The sequence below is a fragment of the Squalius cephalus genome, assembly GCF_949319135.1.
Source record: "Squalius cephalus genome assembly, chromosome: 12".
NCBI lineage: Eukaryota > Metazoa > Chordata > Actinopteri > Cypriniformes > Leuciscidae > Squalius > Squalius cephalus.
Window position 1 is genome coordinate 34,506,760 of NC_137133.1, and position 25,319 is coordinate 34,532,078.

At 35.4% G+C, this 25,319-nt stretch overlaps 1 long non-coding RNA gene across 2 annotated transcripts; it reads left to right on the plus strand.

The window, feature by feature from the left end:
* The first annotated feature begins 17,051 nt into the window (after positions 1–17,051).
* LOC307168261 lies at positions 17,052–24,907 on the plus strand. Of its 2 annotated transcripts, none has more exons than XR_013822912.1 (5): positions 17,052–17,110; positions 17,271–17,351; positions 21,319–21,391; positions 23,262–23,454; positions 24,817–24,907. It is a non-coding gene; the product is annotated as an uncharacterized lncRNA (long non-coding RNA). The 2 variants fall into 2 exon arrangements; XR_013822913.1 differs by having other exon boundaries at positions 17,052–17,101.
* Positions 24,908–25,319: the final 412 nt, after the last annotated feature.

Consider the following 25,319-nt stretch of genomic DNA (forward strand, 5'->3'; position numbering starts at 1 on the left):
TTTCAGTACGATTTTGTTTGGGCGCAGTACCAAACGTTTCCACTTGATGAAATTTGCTTCCGATTCATTTTTGACTGCTCATTGTGACTATTTTTTCAGGACCGTTTAACCTTTTTGAATCATGTAGCCTACATGCTTTTTTTTGGTTCGCATAGCAAGTGCCAAAACCTATACCAAGTTTCGTACCATTCTGATGAAGTAAAAAAATTAAAACAAAGAACCGTAATAATTTTTTTTTTCAGTCAAAAATAACCAAACCTCACTAGAGAGTTAAGTAAGGTTAGATTTAAGATTTGACAGATGAGATGATAATCAGTAAATTGTACATTATTGCAAAGTTGTTTGGGCTCCAATGTTCTTCAAAATGTCTTCATTTATGTTCTTCAAAAGAAAGAAATGCACATAGTTTTGTAACAATAATGTAAAGTAAACGGTAAGGTTATAGACTCAAGTTTTGACAGAGGGGAAGATTATCAGTGAGTGAATGGCTAAAATTGTACATCATTGCAAACACACACACTCCATCTCTTTTCATGAACACACTTGAAATGGTGTTCAGAACCAAACCCGAATACCTGCGTATGTTAGTGCACAGCGCCTCTCACCCCAGCCAGTGAGTGTGTGCCCTCTCATTTATCACAATAGATCCCTCTGAGCCATGTGTGTGTGTGAGTGTAAAACTGTCCCCGGGGGGCCGTGACGGGGCAGACCACCAACACTCCCGGCCGGCAGACAGAGTAAACAAACCCAAACAAAAGCGCAAAGGCACCCGAAGAGGAGTCTTTGTACCCTCCGACTCCAGGGATTTCCATTTAGCCCAGCAGCATTAGTGTGTTTCCTGTGCGCCTTCTTCCACAAACCCAGAGCTGCCCCCTAAACAAGACACTGGGCTCATTAGAGATAGATACCCTCACCCCTGAGCCCCCGTGTGCTGGGGTTATTGTGTGTCGCAGGCCTGCATGTGAAAACATATGTTTGAAGACGGACAGTAATGGAGGGCAGGTGCTGGGGGGGGGGGGGGGGGGCGTTGAGCTCATCCGTAAGATCGCTGAAAGGAACCAGCTGTGGGAGAGACGCGCACTAAAGGACACTTTTCTGTTTAATGATGCATTGCTGGACTTTACATCTGGTGTTATTAAAAGCAATTTAATTAGCCGACAAATTTCTATTGATCATACTTGGGTTTAGCAATGTAATCAAACCTCTGGAACGAAATATTAAACTTTGAGTTAGGGTTAGGGCCGTTCTGCACTGTTTTTCTGTTGGATGCACGTGAATGAAACTTCAAATCCGTATAAAAAATGCCACCATTGTTTATTAATCGTCTGATCATTGTTATTCTATCCAATCACAATTATTTGAGATAACTGTGTGGTTAAAATTGCAGTCATCCAAATAAGGGAAATGTAATCTCTTAAAGAAATACCATCTAATGCGCAATATTTGGCTCCTTTTCCGGTGTGGAAAAGAGAAACAGTGGAGTAAAGAATAAGGAATAAATAATAATAATAATGTTGTAAAATACACAAAGATCTTTCTTCATACAAAATGAAAGCTTGCAGGTTTAATCAAACTGCATTTATATTATATAAATAATGATATAAATATACATTTTTAAAGCATTAAAGAAAATCATATGGGCCTGTTTTTATTTTTATTTTTATAATTCCGAGTAAAGCATTAAAATATATAACCTATTAGGCTTAATTACAGAGATTACTGAACAGAATTAAATTGTTAATCACAATTAATCATTAGCATAAAATTCATGGGCATTGCAACTTTGCATAAGCATCACATGAAAGGCTCGTTGATTAAGCATATTGAAGTCGTGTAGTGTTACTACATGCAAAAAAATTACTTAGTTTATTGTACAAATAAATAATAAATGACCAAAAACTTAAATTATTTTAATGAATACATTTTTTTTGGCTTTGGTTTTGCTGTACTTGTAACCGTCAGCATATGTTAAGTCATTTTCGTAAATCTTTCTGTATTGAATTAAGTGAAAGTATGCACAAAAAAAATAAATAATAATTTTCTGAAGAAAATGTGAGTGATCCCTTAGACTTACATTGAAGGAGGGACTTGAGCCATAGTGACCAGAATAGAATATCTGGACCGAAAACCTGTATTCTGACAGAATTTGTAATGCATGATAAATTCTTAATTAAGAATCTTAATTAATGCAGGCTGAAAAGGGCACTAAGTGGCTTAATCTGGTTGTCTGTGCCAAGTACATGTGTAAAGTATGACAAAATGTATGCATTATGCTGTGATCTAAAAGTTAATTTTTATTTATTTATTTACACTCTAAAAATTGCTTGGTCGTTTCAGCCTATGATTGGGTCAAATATGGACAAACCCAACCGTTGGGTTTAAAAATGTAGGCTAATTTGAAAATGTAAACCAACTAGGGGCTTGTCCATATTTGACCTGAACATGCATGGGTTGAACCAATTTTAGTTATTCAGTACATTTTTAAACATATGTACCATTTAGATTAGTTTTTTTTCCAAGGCCGAATACTGCTTTCATGGAGGTCTGAAATGATATCCAGTATTGATCGTATGTCTTTAGAATTCACAGTCAAACGCTTGTTTTCTATGGTGCATTTTCTTGGGATCTTTGGATTTTCTTGTGTTCAATTCCGGTCGCATTTTCCAATATAGTTCCACACGGCCAAAGCTTTTTATGTCCCTCAGAAGATCATTACTAAAACTATTAAAAACATGTCACCCATTCCCCGCGTAATGGAGTTGTGTATCCTCTCACACCATCACCAGATGGAAAACTGTCTCTTTGAAAATCAATATCAAAAGATGTGTGTGCTTTCTTAATTAGGGAACTAGGTCTTTAGATACAACTGGGAAAATATATATATATATATATTTTTTTTACTAAAAATGTTTGCGATGAAGCAGGTTTTTATAAACGCACATAATAACTGGGTAATACTCTTTGTGTATCTTCCAGACATCTTGTTGTTTTGGAAACCAGAAATATGAGTTTTATTAGAGTAATGTGTGTTCATACTGATCTCAGAGCAGTTTGTGAATGCCTGGATGGCGAGCAGTAATGATTTTCTGTTATGTACAGTAACAAGGAAGTCTTTAGTAGATCATTTTTTTCTTTAATATCCTTAGACTTCAACGTTTTGGGTTTGATGTGCTGTTTTTTACCTTTATCTTGCCATATATTTTCCATAACATTATGAGATGTAATATGTTAGAATTAGTGCTGTCACGCGATTAATCGCATCTAACATAGAATTTTGTAAATATACAGTACCAGTCAAAAGTTTGGAAACATTACTATTTTTAATGTTTTTGAAAGAAGTCTCTTATGCTCATCAAGCCTGCAGTAAAAAAAAAAAACAAAAAAAAAAACAACGTAATATTATGAAATATTATTACAATTTAAAATAATGGTTCTCTTTTTTAATATATTTTAAAATGTAATTTATTTTTGTGATGCAAAGCTGAATTTTCATCAGCAAGTACTCCAGTCTTTGGTGTCTTATGATCCTTCAGAAATCATTCTAATATGCTGATTTGATACTCAGTTATTATCAATGATGGAAACAGTTGTGCTGTTTAATATATTTTTTTGGAATACTTTTTTCAGGATTCATTGATGAGTAAAACGTTAACAGCATTTATTCATAAAAACAGCATTTATTCAAAATAAAAACATTTCTAACAATATAAATCGTTACCATCACCTTTTATCAATTTAACGCATCCTTGTTGAATTAAAGTACTAATTTCTTTAAAAAAAATAGTTATTGTTCCCAAACTTTTGAACGGTAGTGTATATTGTTACAAAAGATTTCTATTCTAAATAAATACAGTTCTTTTTATTCATCAAATAATCCTGAAAAAAGTATCTCAGGTTATAAAAAAAATATTAAGCAGCACAACTGTTTCCAACATTGATCATAAACCAGCATATTAGAATGATTTCTGAAGGATCATAAGACACCAAAGACTGGAGTACTTGCTGATGAAAATTCAGCTTTGCATCACAAAAATAAATTACATTTTAAAGTATATTAAAAAAGAGAACCATTATTTTAAATTGTAATAATATTTCATAATATTACTGTTTTTTTTTTTGTTTTTTTTTTTTAACTGCAGGCTTGATGAGCATAAGAAACTTCTTTCAAAAACATTAAAAATAGTAGTGTTTCCAAACTTTTGACTGGTACTGTATAATATGTGTTTGTGTATATATACATCTACACACACACACACACACACACACACACACACACACACACAAATGTTTATGTTCTTGCAAGTAATCATGACTAATCGATTTGACACTATAGTTCGAATATATATATATATAGCTAATATTTTCAAACAGCAAAATATTGTATTAAAAATTCTGATCAGTCATACTTAATTTTGATCTTGTAATGAGGTTTTGCCTGACTATAATGACTTTTATAGTACAAAGCAGCCAAAACTATTGATTGATTGATTGATTGATTGATTGATTGATTGATTTGGAAAATGTAGTCTGTCTGTGTAAAACTCACTGTTGTAATGTTGGTGTGTTAGTTGGTTGCAAGTGCGTTGCTATTTCGTTCCTAAAATGTTCAGAGTGCATTTGATTGTGTGGTTGCTAGGGTGTTCTGGGTGGTTGCTAGGTGGTTTTTGGTGGTCCACATCAAGAGTCCCTCCTCAAGTCCCTGTGATATTCTGGTCTCCGGGATCTGTCAGCGTGGAAAGAAACAAACAGGGTAGGCATGCTTGCAACATAATTGTGATGACCAGCTAGCAAATATAAAGCAGAAAGTGCCACAATCCTCACATAATAAGTGACAACAGCAACTGTGACAGCCTAAAATAGACTGAAGCATGAAGAGACACACACACAGAGAACGAGAGAGATATGTGTGAATGTGTGATGGATGGATAGATGGACAACGAGTGAAAGAGTGTGTGTAAGAGAGAGAGAGAGCTTCACTGTTGTGTCCTGTAAGTGTTCAGGTGTAAGTGATGCTACAGCTTATTTTAATGGCCACTTATAGGGTTTGCTCTTTTCCACACACCCGCAAATGCATCTCTAGTGCTGTGTGTGTGTGTGTGTTGTCCAGTAGTGTGCAGAATGCTGCTCACAGAAACAGGCTTTGGAAAGGACTGTAATGTTTAATGCATTGCATACTGCAGTCTACTGTATCATGTGAAAGTTTAAATAGTCGTGAGTTGAAAGATATAGCTTGTCATGGTCAAAGTCAGTATTACAAATTAGACGCGTAATGTTTAAGTTCTGTTGTGGCCAGACTGTGTGAATGTGAGTGTGAATCATTGTAATCAATTGTATATTTGTATTGTTTATTTTTAATGTTTGATTCAGTGCTGTACAGATTCTCTGGATTTTTCTTATTTAATTTTTACAAACTGAGAGAATAGTACATATTGTGGATAGTTATCATAGTTAACTAAAACTAAAACCATAAAAAAAATTAATTAAATGAAATAAAAATAAATGTTAACTGAAATAAAATAAAATATACAAAAACTTATTTCCAGTTGCCAAGGAAACATTTTTCTTTTTCATTTAGTTCTCATTTATTTCAACTTAATGCACTAAAATAACTAAAACTAAAATAAAAAATTCTAAAAAAAATATATATAAAAAAACCTAGTGCTGTCAAACCGATTAATGACAAATAGCATTAAAGTTTGTGTATATATAATATATATATATATATATATATATATATACTGTATATACTGTATATATATATATATATATATATATATATATATATATATATATATATGTGTGTGTGTGTGTATGTGTATATACAGTGAGGAAAATAAGTATTTGAACACCCTGCTATTTTGCAAGTTCTCCCACTTGGAAATCATGGAGGGGTCTGAAATTGTCATCGTAGGTGCATGTCCACTGTGAGAGACATAATCAAAAAAAAAAAAATCCAGAAATCACAATATATGATTTTTTAACTATTTATTTGTATGATACAGCTGCAAATAAGTATTTGAACACCTGTCTATCAGCTAGAATTCTGACCCTCAAAGACCTGTTAGTCTGCCTTTAAAATGTCCACCTCCACTCCATTTATTATCCTAAATTAGATGCACCTGTTTGAGGTCGTTAGCTGCATAAAGACACCTGTCCACCCCATACAATCAGTAAGAATCCAACTACTAACATGGCCAAGACCAAAGAGCTGTCCAAAGACACTAGAGACTAAATTGTACACCTCCACAAGGCTGGAAAGGGCTACGGGGAAATTGCCAAGCAGCTTGGTGAAAAAAGGTCCACTGTTGGAGCAATCATTAGAAAATGGAAGAAGCTAAACATGACTGTCAATCTCCCTCGGACTGGGGCTCCATGCAAGATCTCACCTCGTGGGGTCTCAATGATCCTAAGAAAGGTGAGAAATCAGCCCAGAACTACACGGGAGGAGCTGGTCAATGACCTGAAAAGAGCTGGGACCACCGTTTCCAAGGTTACTGTTGGTAATACACTAAGACGTCATGGTTTGAAATCATGCATGGCACGGAAGGTTCCCCTGCTTAAACCAGCACATGTCAAGGCCCGTCTTACGTTTGCCAATGACCATTTGGATGATCCAGAGGAGTCATGGGAGAAAGTCATGTGGTCAGATGAGACCAAAATAGAACTTTTTGGTCATAATTCCACTAAACGTGTTTGGAGGAAGAAGAATGATGAGTACCATCCCAAGAACACCATCCCTACTGTGAAGCATGGGGGTGGTAGCATCATGCTTTGGGGGTGTTTTTCTGCACATGGGACAGGGCGACTGCACTGTATTAAGGAGAGGATGACCGGGGCCATGTATTGCGAGATTTTGGGGAACAACCTCCTTCCCTCAGTTAGAGCATTGAAGATGGGTCGAGGCTGGGTCTTCCAACATGACAATGACCCGAAGCACACAGCCAGGATAACCAAGGAGTGGCTCTGTAAGAAGCATATCAAGGTTCTGGCGTGGCCTAGCCAGTCTCCAGACCTAAACCCAATAGAGAATCTTTGGAGGGAGCTCAAACTCCGTGTTTCTCAGCGACAGCCCAGAAACCTGACTGATCTAGAGAAGATCTGTGTGGAGGAGTGGGCCAAAATCCCTCCTGCAGTGTGTGCAAACCTGGTGAAAAACTACAGGAAACGTTTGACCTCTGTAATTGCAAACAAAGGCTACTGTACCAAATATTAACATTGATTTTCTCAGGTGTTCAAATACTTATTTGCAGCTGTATCATACAAATAAATAGTTAAAAATTCATACAATGTGATTTCTGGAATTTTTTTTTTAGATTATGTCTCTCACAGTGGACATGCACCTACGATGACAATTTCAGACCCCTCCATGATTTCTAAGTGGGAGAACATGCAAAATAGCAGGGTGTTCAAATACTTATTTTCCTCACTGTATATATATATATATATATATATATATATATATGTATATATGTTTATATGTACACACACACACACACATTTATGTTAGATGTGATTAATCGCAATTAATCAATTTGACAGCAAAAAAAAAAAAAAAAAAAAAAAAAATTGAAAAAAAGACGAATGCACAACAAAATTACTAAAACTTCAACTAAAACTTTGGCCTGCTCAAAGTCGCTAGATGACATCTGTTAGACACAATCTGTTTTCTCTCCTAATCCATGCTCATATACTGTATTCTAATATAATAGCTAAATGTCCAATAAAGCTTATTTACATATTTTCTGCCCGACAATGGAATGAAATAGTGACTGACTAGATGTTAACCAGCAGTCCAAATAGTCACTAGAATTGAAAAAAGTCACTAAAGGGGTCTGAAAAGTATAGCTAAGTTGGCAACACAGACTAATAATATCTCATCTGTGACACATAAAAAAATCACTGGTTGTATTAAACTTAAAACTTTGGTATTTATCTGTTTCAGCCAATCAGAAGTCACTCCTCTTCTGACGTCATGACTGAATCTGAGTGAGTTTCCTATTGTCGAGAGGGACATTGAAAGGTCAGGACCAGTAAATGAGGGTTTAACTAAACATCTATTAGTGTAACCCGGGACACCATTCCTGCTCAAACAGGGAAATGTAATTGGCATTGTTGCAGCAAGCTGTTTAGTTGTCGTGCTGTCGGGTGGAAGTGCTAGTTTGTCTTTATTAGAGGATCACGTCTTGCCTGTTTTTAAATCAGAAAGAAAGAGTCAGGTCAGCCAGTGTGGATGTGACAGATGTGAGGGCTGAACTCAAACAAATTATTTGAACTGCTCTTAGGGCGAGACCTCACGAAAACAAGAGCTAGATGTCATAAAAAAAAAAAAATCATAAAATACAGAAATGTTTGTAAAGACTATATTGCTCTGTACACGCTCAAAAATCAAGGTTCCAAAAGGGTTTTTTCGCAGAACCGTTTTTAGATCCTCAAAGAACCTCTAGTGAATAGTTCTTAAAGGGATATTTCACTGCTGGAAAGATGAATGTGTATTTAAATTGGGTCATTTATGTAGTAGAAATGTGAAACTATTTTAGAAGTTGGTGCCTTCTAGATTGAGAAAAGCCAGAAAATGTATTTTTGGCTCATGTGGATGAAAGACAACAACTCCCAGAATGCACTTGCTTCGCTGTCCTACGAGGCCACTCCCAAGCCACGCCTATCGGTTACAGAGGGCAGTATCGGAAGAAATGATACAACTAGGCTACTAGTCGACTCGAAACTGAAAAGACGCTGTTTTATCGTGAGATCCCCCTATGGACGGGTTGAAGACATCATAGATAATTTGGGGTGACACTTTTGATTTGGACCAGTAGCAACCTTCTAGCAGCCACCCAGACCCTAGTAACCACAATGTTTCAGAAACACCCAGAATGCCTTATTAACCACCTAACAATGTTCTAGCAACCACCCAGAACACCAACTAGCAACTAGCAACCTATGATCTATCCACCTATGTCAAACTATTAACCACCTCGAAACCTTCTAGGATCCAGAACACCCTAGTAACCTTCTATCAACGTTCTAGCAAACACCCAGAACGCCCTGTAAAACTAGCAATGTTCTAGCATTGTGGCGGGCGACATTTGCATAAGCAAGCACTCACATTTTCTTCAGATTTGTCTGTTTAGACAGATATATTTATACGACTATTGAACGAGACACACAGTTGGGCTTTCAACAGGCGTTCATTCATTAAAAGTGCTCTGTGTTTAAATGTACACAGGAGCCCGTGTGTGTGTGTGTGTGTGTGTGTGTGTGTGTGAGTGAATATCTCGTTGAACGTAAATGGCAGACAGGGTCTCGCGTTTTGTTTTGTGTGCAGCGACTCATTGCATTGATTCATCACGTCACTCGTCTTTTTCATGTGCCACTCATTCTCTGTCTCTCCTTTATGAGCCCTCCCCCTCAATGAGTGTGTTTCTTATCTTGTCTCCATCTGTAGCGCCGTTTCACAGAGCACTCTGAGAGCTGAAAGACCCGTGGACACCTGGAGGTTACAGCATGGATGTCTTTTTTTTAGGCCTGGGAATCTCAAATGAGGGACAGCTGCATCTTTATAAGAGGCTTTAGCTCACCTTAAACCTTGAGGCAGAATCTCTCGCTCTCCCACCAAAAAATGACATTTCTGTCATTTATTCACAATCATGTTGTTCTGAACCTGTATACATTTCTTTCTTCTATTCTTGAAAAATATCCTGAACAGTCTTTTCTACGGTGGCAGAGAGAGCTCAACATAATACAGAAACATGCTGCAAATACTCACGACGCAACCGAATACAGAAACATTCTGCAAATATTAACAACACAATCAAATACATAAATGCGCTGCAAATACTCACAATGCAACTAAATACATAAACGCGCTGCAAATACTCACAATGCAACTAAATACATAAATGCGCTGCAAATACTCACAGCGCAACTAAATACATAAACTCGCTGCAAATACTCACAATGCAACTAAATACATAAATGCGCTGCAAATACTCACAATGCAACTAAATACATAAACTCGCTGCAAATACTCACAACGCAACTAAATACATAAACGCGCTGCAAATACTCACAGCGCAACTAAATACATAAACTCGCTGCAAATACTCACAATGCAACTAAATAAATAAATGCACTGCAAATTCTCACAACGCAACTAAATACATAAACTCGCTGCAAATACTCACAACGCAACTAAATACATAAACGCGCTGCAAATACTCACAACGCAACTAAATACATAAACTCGCTGCAAATACTCACAATGCAACTAAATAAATAAATGCACTGCAAATTCTCACAACGCAACTAAATACATAAACTCGCTGCAAATACTCACAACGCAACTAAATACATAAACGCGCTGCAAATACTCACAACGCAACTAAATACATAAACTCGCTGCAAATACTCACAATACAACTAAATACATAAATGCGCTGCAAATTCTCACAACACAACCGAATACTCACAATGCAACTAAATACATAAATGCGCTGCAAATACTCACAGCGCAACTAAATACATAAACTCGCTGCAAATACTCACAATGCAACTAAATAAATAAACGCACTGCAAATTTTCACAACGCAACCGAATACTCACAACGCAACTAAATACATAAACGCGCTGCAAATACTCACAATACAACCGAATACTCACAACGCAACTAAATGCATAAATGCACTGCAAATACTCACAATGCAACTAAATACATAAACATGCTGCAAATATTAACAACACAACCGAATACCAAACGCGCTGCAAATATACACAACGCAACAGAATACAGAAACATGCTGCAAATATTAACAATCGAATACATAAATGCGCTGCAAATACTCACAACAAACTGTGTAAACTAACTAAATATGTCTTCTGATGCTATATGATTACTTTGTGTTGCAAACTTAATTTAAGTCATTACATAAACAAGTTTGAATGTGTAAAGTGCATTAGTAGAGTGGAAGTTTGTCACTGAATAACGTAGTCTGTTTTTAGATTTACTTAAAGATATAGGCCATCATGTTATCTGAAATAATCCAAATAACACCCTTATAAAATAATGGACCCTTTAGTATAATGCAACTCTTTTCGTAGAAACGTATATATAACTTTAATAAATCAATACGGAGGGCAAAGAATGAAAGCAATTATTTGATGTCCAGCAAAATCTCTGTCGATCCAATGAAAACATCTTTTATAAGATCCAACGAAGCCTCTAAACCACCGTTTCAGTCAGTTAACCTCAGCGATTAAAATAAGAACAACAATAATGCTGATACTAATTTGAATAATAAACAGGCTGTATACAGAGTGCTTGAATGGATTTGCGTGGTTTCAGTTCAGCATAACACTACTTGAATAAAACACACAGGATTAGACTGAATGATCCTTTATGCGATGGATTATTTATTTATTTATTTGACGCTGATAACACAAAAGATCTTAACCCGGCAGTGAGATGTTTCCACAGAGTTCAGCTCCTGACGCGCTGATCTCTGCCTGCTTTAAAAACACAGAATTCATCATCATTTGCTCAAGAGCCTCTACTTCATTGTTTCCATCTCATCAAACCTGAAATCCCTCTAAAACCCACAAACACTTGTATTCCAGCGAAACGGACAGATTTCCTGTGCTGTGAATTCGAGGAGCGTGTCAAGTGTGCTTCTGGTTAGGCGCAGGGTCATTAGGGGCAAATTAATTTAGCCTCATTAAGGTGTCAATTATTCAAACATTTGGCTGACACATGCTAAGATAACGAGAGTTTCCGTTGGATTTGTGAAGATGTGGCCACACTTTTGATTGCATTCGATGCAGACATGATGTGTGGAGGCTCGTGAGAATCAGAGAAGCTGCTGAGAGAAGTGTCTGTAAAGTATTTTATGCTCATTAACTCTGTCCACTTTCACATCCAAAGGAAACCCACACGAAAATGAAGCAAACAGCTTCAGCCCACAGCACAAAAATCCAGCACATTCAACTATACATACACGTATATATATATATATAGTTGAATGTGCTGGATTGTGATGCTGTGGGCTGAGAGTTTTCTTTCATGATAATTTTGTATTAGCCCTCCACTATTGTGTATAAGGGATAATACAAAATGCATGTTAGTTTTTATTTAGTACTGTCCTGAATAAGATATTTTACATAAAATATATTTTCATAGACACACAAGACAAAATAAAAGCTGAATTTATAAAAATGACCCCATTCAAATGTTGATGTACCCTTGATTCTTAATACTGTGTGTCGTTACCTGGATGATCCAATATATATATTATTATTATTTTTTTTTATTTTTTTTTTTGTGCATGGTTGTTCTTGAGTCCCTTGTTTGTCCTGAGCAGTTAAACTGCCCAATGTTCTCCAGAAAAATACTCCAGGTCCCTCCCTCCAAATCTACATCTATTACAAAAGGTTCAAACATTCACTGATGCTCCAGAAGCAAACACGATGCATTAATAGCCGGGGGTGAAAACTTTTGAACCAGATGAAGATTTGTCATATTTCTTTTTTTGTTTAAAGATATTTTTGTTCATTTAATACTGGCCTTCAGAAGCTACAGAATATACTTTGATCAAGTATATTCAAGTACAGTTTACCTTGATCTTCAAATTCAAAGAGTTTTCACCCCGGCTCTTCATGCATCATGGTTTCTTCTGGAGCATCAGTGAATGTTTGAGCCTTTTGTAATAGTTGTGTAAAAGTCTCTCATATAATAAAGTATAATTAATGAATGCCTGATATAAGTCAGATAACTTATGTGTTGCATTGAATATTTTTTTAAATATATGATTCTATATTTTTTCAGGTGTGAAAGGTATTTCTTTTTATTGTTTACAAATCATAATAAAATGAAAATTACTGATCATAATAATGTAATTTATAAATAATTATATTAATTTAATTAATTTTTGTTGTTGTCATTTTAAGTTTTAAACATTTTACCTATATACACTATAATTCAAATGTTATAATTTATATACTTTTGTAATATAATTTTATCAAAATTGTTGTTGTTATTTAAAAAAAAAAATTTTTTATACATTATAAATTAAATAATAATAAATTACATTTATGTCTTATCAAATTATTTGATCTTAGTTTATATATTAAATTTTGCCTATTCATACTTTTTTTTTGGTGGAAGTTTATTGCCTCCTAGTGGTCACAATTAACTCAGCTCTTTCGAAAAGACCTACTTTTACAAGTAATGCTTTTAATTTAGAGTGAAAGCCAAATGCAGTTTACTATTTATTGCACCTGTACATTTATCTGAAAATTCTATTTAAAGTGCAATAATATGAACAAAAAGGATATTTTCTCTTTCTTTCCTTTTTTTTTTTTTTTTTTTTTTTTTTGAAAGGCCAAAGGCTCCACCAGTTTCAGATTGCTCATAAATACACTGAACTAAGCTGAATGTTTGTGTCCTTATTAGGGGTGCACAATATTGAAGAAAAATGCAATATGTGATAACTCATTATATAATGTGATATTCAATATGCGATACAATAATGCTTAAAGTGTGTAAAATAAACTTAAATGATCTATTTAAAATGATATAACCTACATGCGTGTTTCTTTTTGTGACTATAAAACATCCCTACAGCTTCTGAAAGTGAACATCAGTGTTTTACTGAAGCATAAGAAGTGTTATTTTAACAGTGTAAACCTCAGGGTTTAGGGCATTAGGTTTATTTAACAACACAAACTGAATAATCCAATGTAAAAATAAAACTCTGCTTATTCACTGTATGAATTAAATATATACTGATTCTTACTAAAGCTACAAAAGTTATTCAGCCGAGAGCAGTGAGTGATTTTCTTTGCCTTTTCTTCACAGTTATTGCAAGCCGTTGCGATATGCACATCGCGATATATACATTTGCGATATTTCGATAATTTCTATATATTGTGCAGCCCTGGTCCTTATGTCGTTCTGCCTCCATCTGAGATTCTTTTAGGAAGAGCTTGACCTTCAGATGCTGCTGAATCGCAAAACTGAAGCCAGAGCCATGACCTCTGACCTTCTGCCCTTCACTGCTAATCGAAACCCTCCTCTACAAAAACCGCTTTCACACACAGAGGGAAAACCTTCTGTAATATATTATTGTCATCTTTCAGTATGTTGTTTTCAGTGACCTCTAAGTGTGACCCTGAGCAGACTGGAAAGATTATTTCTCTTCTGAATGAGATTGAAGCAACTATTGACTTTTGTTGCAAAGATGGAACGTCTTTTTACAAGATATTATTTCTGAAAAAGCTTTCTGTGGATTATTAGTTTAGTCGATATTATTTACAACATCATAACACAATTTCTTACATCATATACATTATTATATTCAAGGCGATGAGAATGATGCTACACTAATGAAAATATGCCTAATATTTAAGATGTCACAATGTTATAGATGTTGCTGTTCATATTTATAGCAAGTGATATGTTTTCAACTAAAATCCAAACCAAAAGTGGCAGACATCTTTTGTAACATAAATACATTTACTCTATTTCAAATAAAATTTCCACAAAAATATAAAGCAGCACAACTGTTTTCAACATTGATAATAATCAGAAATGTTTCTTGAGCATCAAATCATCATATTAGAATGATTTCTGAAGGAGTTATGATACTAAAAATATAAAATATATTACAATAAAATATTTTAAATTCAAATAGTTATTTTAAGTTATAATAATATTTCGGAATATTGCCGTTTTGTATTTTTGTACTTCTTTCAAAAAAATATAATTATATAAACAGAAAATAGAAACATTTTAAAATTCAATTTAAATGGATAGATTTGGAAAAAGAGGCTAATATATGGGAAATATGTATTAAAAGTTAATTGTCATCTGTTCATTCAGATGTTAACGAGACACATTCTATTTCCTAAAGGATAAACAAAAGATTAAAACTTTTGTACAAAAGATGATTTAATGTGAAGTGTAGTTTCTGCGACACTAGTGGCACCATAGCTGAATTACATCATTTCATCAAATACAGCATACTCGCATATTTTGCAAATGGCCCTTTCACTCGTCGCGGTTGCGCCTCCCTTTAAATTCATTGAAAGTCTTTGTGATGTGCTGGAGGAGACTTTACAGAGAGCTGGACAAGATCTGGACCAAAAATTGTAACATCACAACATTTATTTCCATTAAGAGGTGCATACATTTTTCTTCAATATCTTGTATTGACAATGCAAGAGTTCAGCACATGTAAGTAGGGAAGTATGTGTTTTCAGATGCAGTCATGGTCCCACCCTGGTCCTCCTGCTACAGAAGCCACGCCCCAAACTCACACTATAGGTTGAGCTGGAAAGTGATTGACACATCTCTGCTCTCAATGTTTTGAATGATGTTTACACTTTTGGCGAGAGATCAACCCTTCACCAAAAAATGAAAATTAATTTACATTCATTACATAATTACTCAACCTCAACTTGATCCAAACCTGTATGAATTTTTTCTTCCGTTGAACACAAAAGAAAATATTTTGAAGAATATGGGTAACCAAAGTTGATGCATGTCCCATTGACTTCCATAGTATGAAAAAAAAAAATACTATGTAAGTCAATGGGGCCTATCAACTGTTTGGTTACCCATATTCTTAAAAAATGATGATGACAAAATTTTCTGTCAATAAATGATGACAGAATTTTCAATTTTGGGTGACCTATCCCTTTAATGACATACTAATAGTAGTCAAACAACAAACTGGGTTAAGAGAATGTATTTTAACATAAAGAAAATCTGACATACTTCACCTTTAATGTCTTAATGTGACATTTGGTGACCTTTTATACTTACAGCAGCCAATCTGCCCAAATGTCAACAGCAGGACCCGTCAGTGAACACCAGGTGGTGCTGTTGTTCAGGCTTATTTCCTCTTATTCTACTATCCTCGTCTCACGACTGAATCCTTCCATCAGGCTGCTAGCAAATGCTTTCAATCACATGCTTCCTGTCTGTCTGGATTTTATCAGTCGTTCTCTTGCGAGTTTTGTCTCCGGAGAGACCCGATCCATAATTTCTGAACCCGAGTGCGGTTGTGATGAGAGTCTTGCTATTGTTTTAACGTGTTAATAGTTGCAATGCCACTAGAGACAAACACAGGCCGTGGAGTCTCACCGGTTTCGGCTACATGGCCTTGGTGGTTGTCACAACCTGCTTTCACAGCAAGTGTCATTCTCACCCCGTCAAAAGCATCCCAACATGCACCTGGCTCCTGTTCAAAGTGTCTGGCCATGTGCCATCCCAAACAAACAGCACTGTGATCCCATGTGAAACACGGCTCCTCAGAAAAGAGAAGATCTGATCCATTAACAGACAGATTGGAGTTCTTCTCAGAGTTCTAATTAGAACTCTTGGGTTCTTGACTCAGTTTTAAAGAACCTTTTATTCCAAAAAGGTTCTCTATAAGGAGACATGTCTTAAATGAGTGCACGTTTAACAGTTATTGCAATGTTTTCCAGTGATAATATTACTGTAAAACAAAGTTAATGAGCTAAAACTAAATCCATAAAATGACCCTTGATAGGAACCCCTTGATGTGTTATATTTTATTACCCTTATATATAGATATATGAGTATTAGGACATGACTTATTAATGTATAAGAAACATTTTTACATGTAGCTTATAAAAAATGGTCAGCAGATTTGTTTGGGATGCTGTATAATTATTTTTATTAAATAGATTATTATTTTTATAAATCATCTCTCATATATATACTGAAAAAGAGACTCTGATTTTAAAGTTTAAAGTTGCTGTGTTGTTTGGAAGTCAAACTGAAGTTAGCAAAATTAAGATATTACTTGAAGATTGTTTTTTAATTAACAATTTATTGTTGGTGTCTTATATATACAGGACATATTGTACCCTACAATTGACCCTATAATAGTTTCTTGGCCTAATATAACAACAAATCCTGATGCAATTTAGTATAGAGCAGGACAATAAGAGATAATTGTATTATTTTCCAATGCTAGAGGGCGCCGTAACTGAAAAAAACTTTAACTGTGTGTTGAAATGTAGCTTTCCACAAAAACAACTTTTCTCCACAGCGACGGCATAGTAGATTCTGTCACATTTGGTAATTTTGGTTAATTTTGTTCACTTGAACCCTATAATAGTGACTTAATTTCGATTACTTTGATTATTTTGCCAGTAAACGTTGACCGTTTAAGAGGTTCTTGGTGAGTTGAGTTCCTCTGTTGATCCAGCACCTCGTGAAGGTATCGTGTGTGTGTGGTGGGCCACAGGAGGTCTGATGGTATCGAGCTTTGGCTGAGATCAGATCTCTGGCATCACCTTCATCATCTTCATCTTCATGAAGGAACCAGGTGCTGCTGCTGCTCATTATCCATTAGCACTGAAAGCTCCAGCCAGACGGGCCTGTCTTGAACAGGTCTTCTGTCCACACTCTTAGTTCGGTGACCCTGGACCACAAAACCAGTCACATGGGTCAATTTTCTGAAATTGAGATTTATATATCACCTGAAAGAAAGTTGAATAAATAAGCTTTCCATTGATGCATGGTATGTTATAGGACGATATTTTGCCGATATTTGTAAATCTGGAATCTGAGGGTGCAAAAAAATCGAAACATTGAGAAAATCTCCTTTAAAGTTGTCCATTTATGTTCACGATTGTGCTGCATTCACTCACAAAAATAAATGTTTTATATATTTACGGTAGGACATTTACTAAATATCTTCATGGAACATGATCTTTACTTAATATCCTAATGATTTTTGGCATAAAAGAAAAAGCGTTATTTTTGACCCATACAATGTATTGTTGGCTATTGCCACATATACCCGTGCGACATGTGACTGGTTTTGTGATCCAGGGTCACATTAGTCACAGACTACATTTAAATACATTTTGAAGACGGAAGCAATTGTATAATTAATTATTATAGAGACAAATTATCTTTGGAATAATGTGCAATTATTTTAGTATTATTTTTTTCAATTTTCTATTTCTTCTCTATTTGATTTATTGTGTCTTTTTATTAGGCTATTTTTTATATGCCTATATTTATTAAAGGTTTAATTATTTTATAGTTTTTTTTTTTTCTATTTTCACAAGGTGTACATTTCCAAAACTCTTGATCACACTTACACAGCAAAAGTCATTCATTCAAAACCTGATCTCATGCTTTCATTACAGTTATGGCATTTTCAGTCCACATAATCATTGTTTCAAACACAAGATTATTGTAATATGTAATGATATAAGATTTGGTTTAATCACTGAAACACAACCTATAATCTTCTTACAATTTAGTACTTTTAACAATCAGTTCATTTAATGGAAAACAATGCAAGATACATGTTTCAAATCACCGTTGTTGCTGAAATAATTCGGGTAAAACACTAAATGTTCTCACTGTGCCATATGACTGAATCTATACTGTAGTTGACCTTTATAAGGGTGAGTTACAGTAATGTGGCAGTCTCCATCATGTAATCTGTTTACAGTATCACATGACATACATACTGTAATGTAAAATGCTGCATTTGATGCCATCTGTCTCCCTTCTACTGATGCATCTATGATCAATCTGATGTTATACACACACACACACTTACTTTGAACATAGTAGTTATAATCTAAGATAAATTGCTTATAATGTGAAAATAATTCATTAAATTTGGTATCATTATTTGAAATTTCAAATAAGTATAAACAATATCTATAGAAATCTAAAGATGTACCAAATGATTCATTGATTAACCATTAAGATCAGTTGGATTAAATAATAGACAAATGTATTAAACTGAATGAGAAGAGATGCAAATGAAAAGTTTGATAGTAATGGCATGAAAAACAGTTACTGTAAATGAAACGTTTATATACAGTAGATGAAATCGTTATTTTGTGTAGTGAAAAGGATACTTCGTTATTTTGTGTATTGTATAAACACAATTGCTGAAAAGTGCACTTTTGACAATCTTTTGTGATATTAGTACTTCGAGTTTTGAAAATGTACACCTAACTTAAGAAAATAGCGAATAAAAAAAAAAAACTGTGGAAAAAAAAAAACTAAACGAAAATGAGAAATGGTGCTTTGACAACTATAGCTGAAATAAAATAAGTTGAACTTTTTTATATTTTATTTCAGACAGTTACAGTAGCTAATGTTTATTTTATTTTAAGTAAAAATATATATTTTTTAATACTTTTAATTTTAGTTTAGCTTTAACAATAATAACCCTCATCCATAATTTGCAGTTATTATATATAAATCATAAACACAAAATGAGATGTAGCATATAAGTGTTCACATCTATGGATTCAGTCATTTGGTATTAGAACAAAAATACCTTTTCTCAGGGGTGATGTCATTTCCTATATATATATACACTCACCTAAAGGATTATTAGGAACACCTGTTCAATTTCTCATTAATGCAATTATCTAATCAACCAATCACATGGCAGTTGCTTCAATGCATTTAGGGGTGTGGTCCTGGTCAAGACAATCTCCTGAACTCCAAACTGAATGTCAGAATGGGAAAGAAAGGTGATTTAAGCAATTTTGAGCGTGGCATGGTTGTTGGTGCCAGACGGGCCGGTCTGAGTATTTCACAATCTGCTCAGTTACTGGGATTTTCACGCACAATTTCTAGGGTTTACAAAGAATGGTGTGAAAAGGGAAAAACATCCAGTATGCGGCAGTCCTGTGGGCGAAAATGCCTTGTTGATGCTAGAGGTCAGAGGAGAATGGGCCGACTGATTCAAGCTGATAGAAGAGCAACTTTGACTGAAATAACCACTCGTTACAACCGAGGTATGCAGCAAAGCATTTGTGAAGCCACAACACGCACAACCTTGAGGCGGATGGGCTACAACAGCAGAAGACCCCACCGGGTACCACTCATCTCCACTACAAATAGGAAAAAGAGGCTACAATTTGCACGAGCTCACCAAAATTGGACAGTTGAAGACTGGAAAAATGTTGCCTGGTCTGATGAGTCTCGATTTCTGTTGAGACATTCAGATGGTAGAGTCAGAATTTGGCGTAAACAGAATGAGAACATGGATCCATCATGCCTTGTTACCACTGTGCAGGCTGGTGGTGGTGGTGTAATGGTGTGGGGGATGTTTTCTTGGCACACTTTAGGCCCCCTAGTGCCAATTGGGCATTGTTTAAATGCCACGGCCTACCTGAGCATTGTTTCTGACCATGTCCATCCCTTTATGACCACCATGTACCCATCCTCTGATGGCTACTTCCAGCAGGATAATGCACCATGTCACAAAGCTCGAATCATTTCAAATTGGTTTCTTGAACATGACAATGAGTTCACTGTACTAAAATGGCCCCCACAGTCACCAGATCTCAACCCAATAGAGCATCTTTGGGATGTGGTGGAACAGGAGCTTCGTGCCCTGGATGTGCATCCCACAAATCTCCATCAACTGCAAGATGCTATCCTATCAATATGGGCCAACATTTCTAAAGAATGCTTTCAGCACCTTGTTGAATCAATGCCACGTAGAATTAAGGCAGTTCTGAAGGCGAAAGGGGGTCAAACACAGTATTAGTATGGTGTTCCTAATAATCCTTTAGGTGAGTGTATATATATATATATATATTTTTTTTTTTATATTTTGATATATATATATATATATATATATATCCCTCTGGTCCTCTTCGTTCATTTTTTAAAGAAAGATTTTGCGTTTTTTAAATTTTTCTTTATTATCATAATTTTTGGCACTTGCTGTGTGCACACAGACAAAAAAAAAATGGATATGATTTGAAAAGGTTAAATGGTCATGAAACAAATAGTTACAATGACCACAAAATTCGCATTGGAAATGAATGGGAAACAAATTTCATCTCTCAAAATCTTACTGAAAGCTAATTTTCTGAGATATTAACCTCAAATTTGACACGCAACTTTTAGATTTTAGAACTTTTAGAACACGCAAAGTTTAGATTTATGGCTTTGAGTTTCTCACAGTTTTAGAGTAAAACGTTCTGAAAAATTTATATTTTATATAAAAATGTAAAATACTATTTTTGTGCAATTTTCATAACAATAAACTTAAACTTCTTTAACATGCTTTTTCACTTTTTTTTTTTTTTTTACTTTATTAACTTAAGTCTTGTTTTAACTTTATTTAAAATAAATATCAAATAAAAAACATTATTGAACTAAAATATTTTGTCAGATTTGTCCGAGCACCAGTTCTCCAGGTGCACAGCAGGTATTTACTGAAGCTGCAGTAAAAGTGCACCACACTTAACTACCCTGATTTCTGTGTGTGTGTGTGTGTGTGTGTGTGTGCGCAGATGCTGAAGGAAGGACAAACAACCAAGCAGCTCAGATAAGACATATGCTCTCCCCTGTGTCTCACAGTATGAGGTAGAATCAGGACAACCTTAATATGCAGAACCCTTGCTATTTTATGCATTTTAAGACTGATACTAAATCCCTTTAGATAAATATTATAATTGTTTGCTGTAGTGTTTCCAAATAGATCATAAATATTGATGGAAATGAGAGTAGTGAGCCAAATCTCCAAAGAGAAAAATAAATGTCTTTACCATCACACAGCATCACATGCAGAATCCACTGTCACATGATCAGATCTTCTCCAACATGTGATGAATGTTGTAACATGCGTCAAACCGTTTGAAGAAGTATTTAAGAAATATTCGATTTTCAGTCAATTGTCCATCTGTATGTAGAAATGCGTAGCGGTGTATGTGCATTAATGAATGGCCTCTCTAATATTTCCTGAATGGTATAGAGAGGCTGTGAAAGAGCTCTGAATGAAACGCTTGTGTTTTTAATCTGGAGATTATGTTCAGATAGGCCTCTCTCTAAAGCCTGGATTAAATGCAATCCTCCCTTAGGGCACAAAACATCCAGGAGCTTCAATCTATTTGGCTTTTGCATAACCCACAAAAATAATGATAGTTTAGAAAAAACAAGTCATTTTTACATCTTCCATCTGTAGTTTTAACCGGAAATATTGATCGTGAATGTGTTGTTTGTTAATATTTACACTGTGTATATGATACATTCACTTACTGTATTCATCTTGTGAATGAAAAACGTTCAGTGTACTAATATGCATCTATGAAGGATTTATTTAGACTGGCTCCAGGCGCTATGTTTATATTGCTTGTTATTTATTCACATTGTCCAAGAATGTAGTGGAAATGGTTTGATCTTGAGTTGTAATATCCATTGGGTTTGTTCATATAGTCTCTCTCTGAAAGCAGAAGACGCATGCGCTGATGATGTGACTGATGTCTTTTTGTGTCTGTATTGAGAAAACCCAGAGGATCTTAATGTCGAAGCACGGCCTCTCTTCTCTCTGTGCTTGACTGCATTACTGGTGCGCTCAGAACACATCTTGCACACTTAATGTCCTGAACGTGTGTTTGTGGCGTCTGGTGGTCCTGCTGGTCCAGCACACACACATGCAGACACTGAGCAGACGCAACATGAACGAGGAAAAACACAGATGATTATTATAAGACACATGCACACCTTTGATCAGAGATGTGAAGATCCATTAACAGAGCTGAGATCTGATTATCTATCTATCTATCTATCTATCTATCTATCTATCTATCTATCTATCTATCTATCTATCTATCTATCTATCTATCTATCTATCTATCTATCTATCTATCTATCTATCTATCTATCTATCTGTCTGTCTGTCTGTCTGTCTGTCTGTCTGTCTGTCTGTCTGTCTGTCTGTCTGTCTATCTATCTGTGTTGTTCATCTGTCTTTCTTTCTGTCTATCTATCTATCTATCTATCTATCTATCTATCTATCTATCTATCTATCTATCTATCTGTCTGTCTGTCTGTCGTTCTATATATCTATCTATCTATCTATCTATCTGTCTGTCTGTCTGTCTGTCTGTCATTCTATCTATCTGTCTCTCTATCTATCTATCTATCTATCTATCTATCTATCTATCTATCTATCTATCTATCTATCTATCTATCTATCTATCTATCTATCTGTCTGTCTGTCTGTCTGTCTGTCTGTCTGTCTGTCTGTCTGTCTGTTTATCTATCTATCTGTGTTGTTCATCTGTCTTTCTTTCTATCTATCTGTCTGTCTGTCTGTCATTTTATCTATCTCTGTCGTTTTGTCTGTCTGTGTGTCTGTATCTGTTGATCTATCTATCAATCATTCTATCTTTCGATCGTTCTGACATTCTGTCTGCTTCATCCCCCCCCCCCCCCCCCCTCTTTTTTTCCTCAGTGTTGGCACGCTGCTGCTGTTTTGGCTTTAATCTCGGCTGATTTCATGTTGAATCCACTCTCTCACATCCTCTGATCTCTGCGAGCCGTCACACGGGCAGATGTTCAGCTGGACCTGCACTGACCTCCACACCTGGAGCATCACCTCACCTGTGCTGGCCTGAGAGTTATTTCCCTCCTAGAAGACCGAGGAGGTTTGAGATATTGCACTCGTCAGCCACTTGATTTTGAATGAATTGAAGATTATTGTAGATATTGAAACTGGTATGGTAATTCTGAAGTATAAAAATGCATTGTCTCAAAAAGATATATTTATATATATACTGTCTTACATTTTAAATACTTAAAACATAATGATTGCATAAACATTAATACATTAATATCATCTGCTAAACCAATTTAATTACCCATTTGGGGACAATTGAGAACACTGTATAAGATATGCATTATTCAATCTGAAACTAAGATTCTCAATTAAATGCTCAAAAGATATTTTTATTTACTCGCATAACATTATATCATAAATAAATAGTCTAATACATAATCAGAGGTACTGGAAAGTGTGGCTGTGGCATTTTCAAACAGGCCTCAGAGATCCAGGAAATCAGAATTGCCACAAGCAACCAAAGAATGATAGAATTTTCAAGGATTTGCAATTTTATCACCGTTCCATTTGAGGGTTTAGTTCCGCCACCATTGCTCTTTGTTGAAGGGAGCTACAGAACGGGAACTAGTAAAACGACAGTTAATCCTACGAATTTCCTCCTGGATGAGCGCTGGTCATTCCAAATACAACTGTACTGGTGAAGGCTTATTTCTGCTGGCCGACTCTGGATAAGTGCGTTGCTGATTCTGTGAACGGCTGCCAGGTGTATATGCACAAGATGTCTTAGACTGCACACCGAAGGCTTCAATCTTCACTCCTAAATCTCACTTTGGTCAGAATACCATGCACAGTTTTACAGAAGTTTAACAGCACACCATTAAAACTGCAGTTTCACTACAATTCACAAACTGAATCCGTGCAGCAATGCATGTAGTGACCCTCTTAAAATCTGCCCGGTCTAGAGAGCTTTCGGATGTGGTTGACCACTGGAAAACAGCTCATAGTTACGCATAGGCAGACTGGTCATCTTTACAAGCTCAGCTCAAACTAAACTTTTTTAATATGTTTCAAATGACCTGTGCAAATCTAGTGCCTTAGTTCTCCCTAAGAAGTGCTCTTTCCGCCTGCTACCTTGTCAAGCCTAGACTTCTGAGAATTGTGGAAAGCCAACTAATCACATTGGATCTTGCTGTTTTGCCATAATGTGTACAATACACAACAGACTGTCCACGTTAATTGTGTCATTTGGATGGTTGTTTTTTGTTTAATTGTAAAAAATATAAATAACCATCTGATACATTTAAAAATATATTGTTCCCTTACCTTTAATTTAGTTAACTACTTTTTGAAAGTAACATGTAGCTTATCCATTAAATAATGAGCTTGTAAAGCTACATATTAATTGTGATTTTGTGTGCAGATTGTCTCTCTCTCCCTCTATCCTCCACAGGTTCCGGTTCCCGTCATCATTAGCAGGTCTGTGTCAGCCAGCGGCCCAGAGGGAGTTCAGAGAGGACCTGAGTTGTGAGATGAGGTGAAAGCCGCCCATATTCCCACAGTGACGGTACAGTCTGTTCACATTATCAGGTTACAGAATCCATGGCAACATGGGACATATTGGCATTCTGGGATTAAGCGAGACCAGCCTTGCTCAATCTTTTTCTTTCTTTCTCCTTTCTTTACATACACTATTGTTTAACATGTTGTGGTCTGTAAGATTTTGGAAAATAGTCTCTTTTGCTTGCCAAGGCTGCATTTTATTGATCAAAAATACTAAAAACTGTAATATTGGGAAATAATATTACAATAACTGTTTGAATATATTGTAAAATGTCATTTATTCCTGTGATCAAAGCTGAATTTTCAGCATCATTACTCAAGTGTCACATGATCCTTCAGAAATCATTCTAATATGTCACATCCAATATGCTTTTGAGGTGTTTTTATTAATAT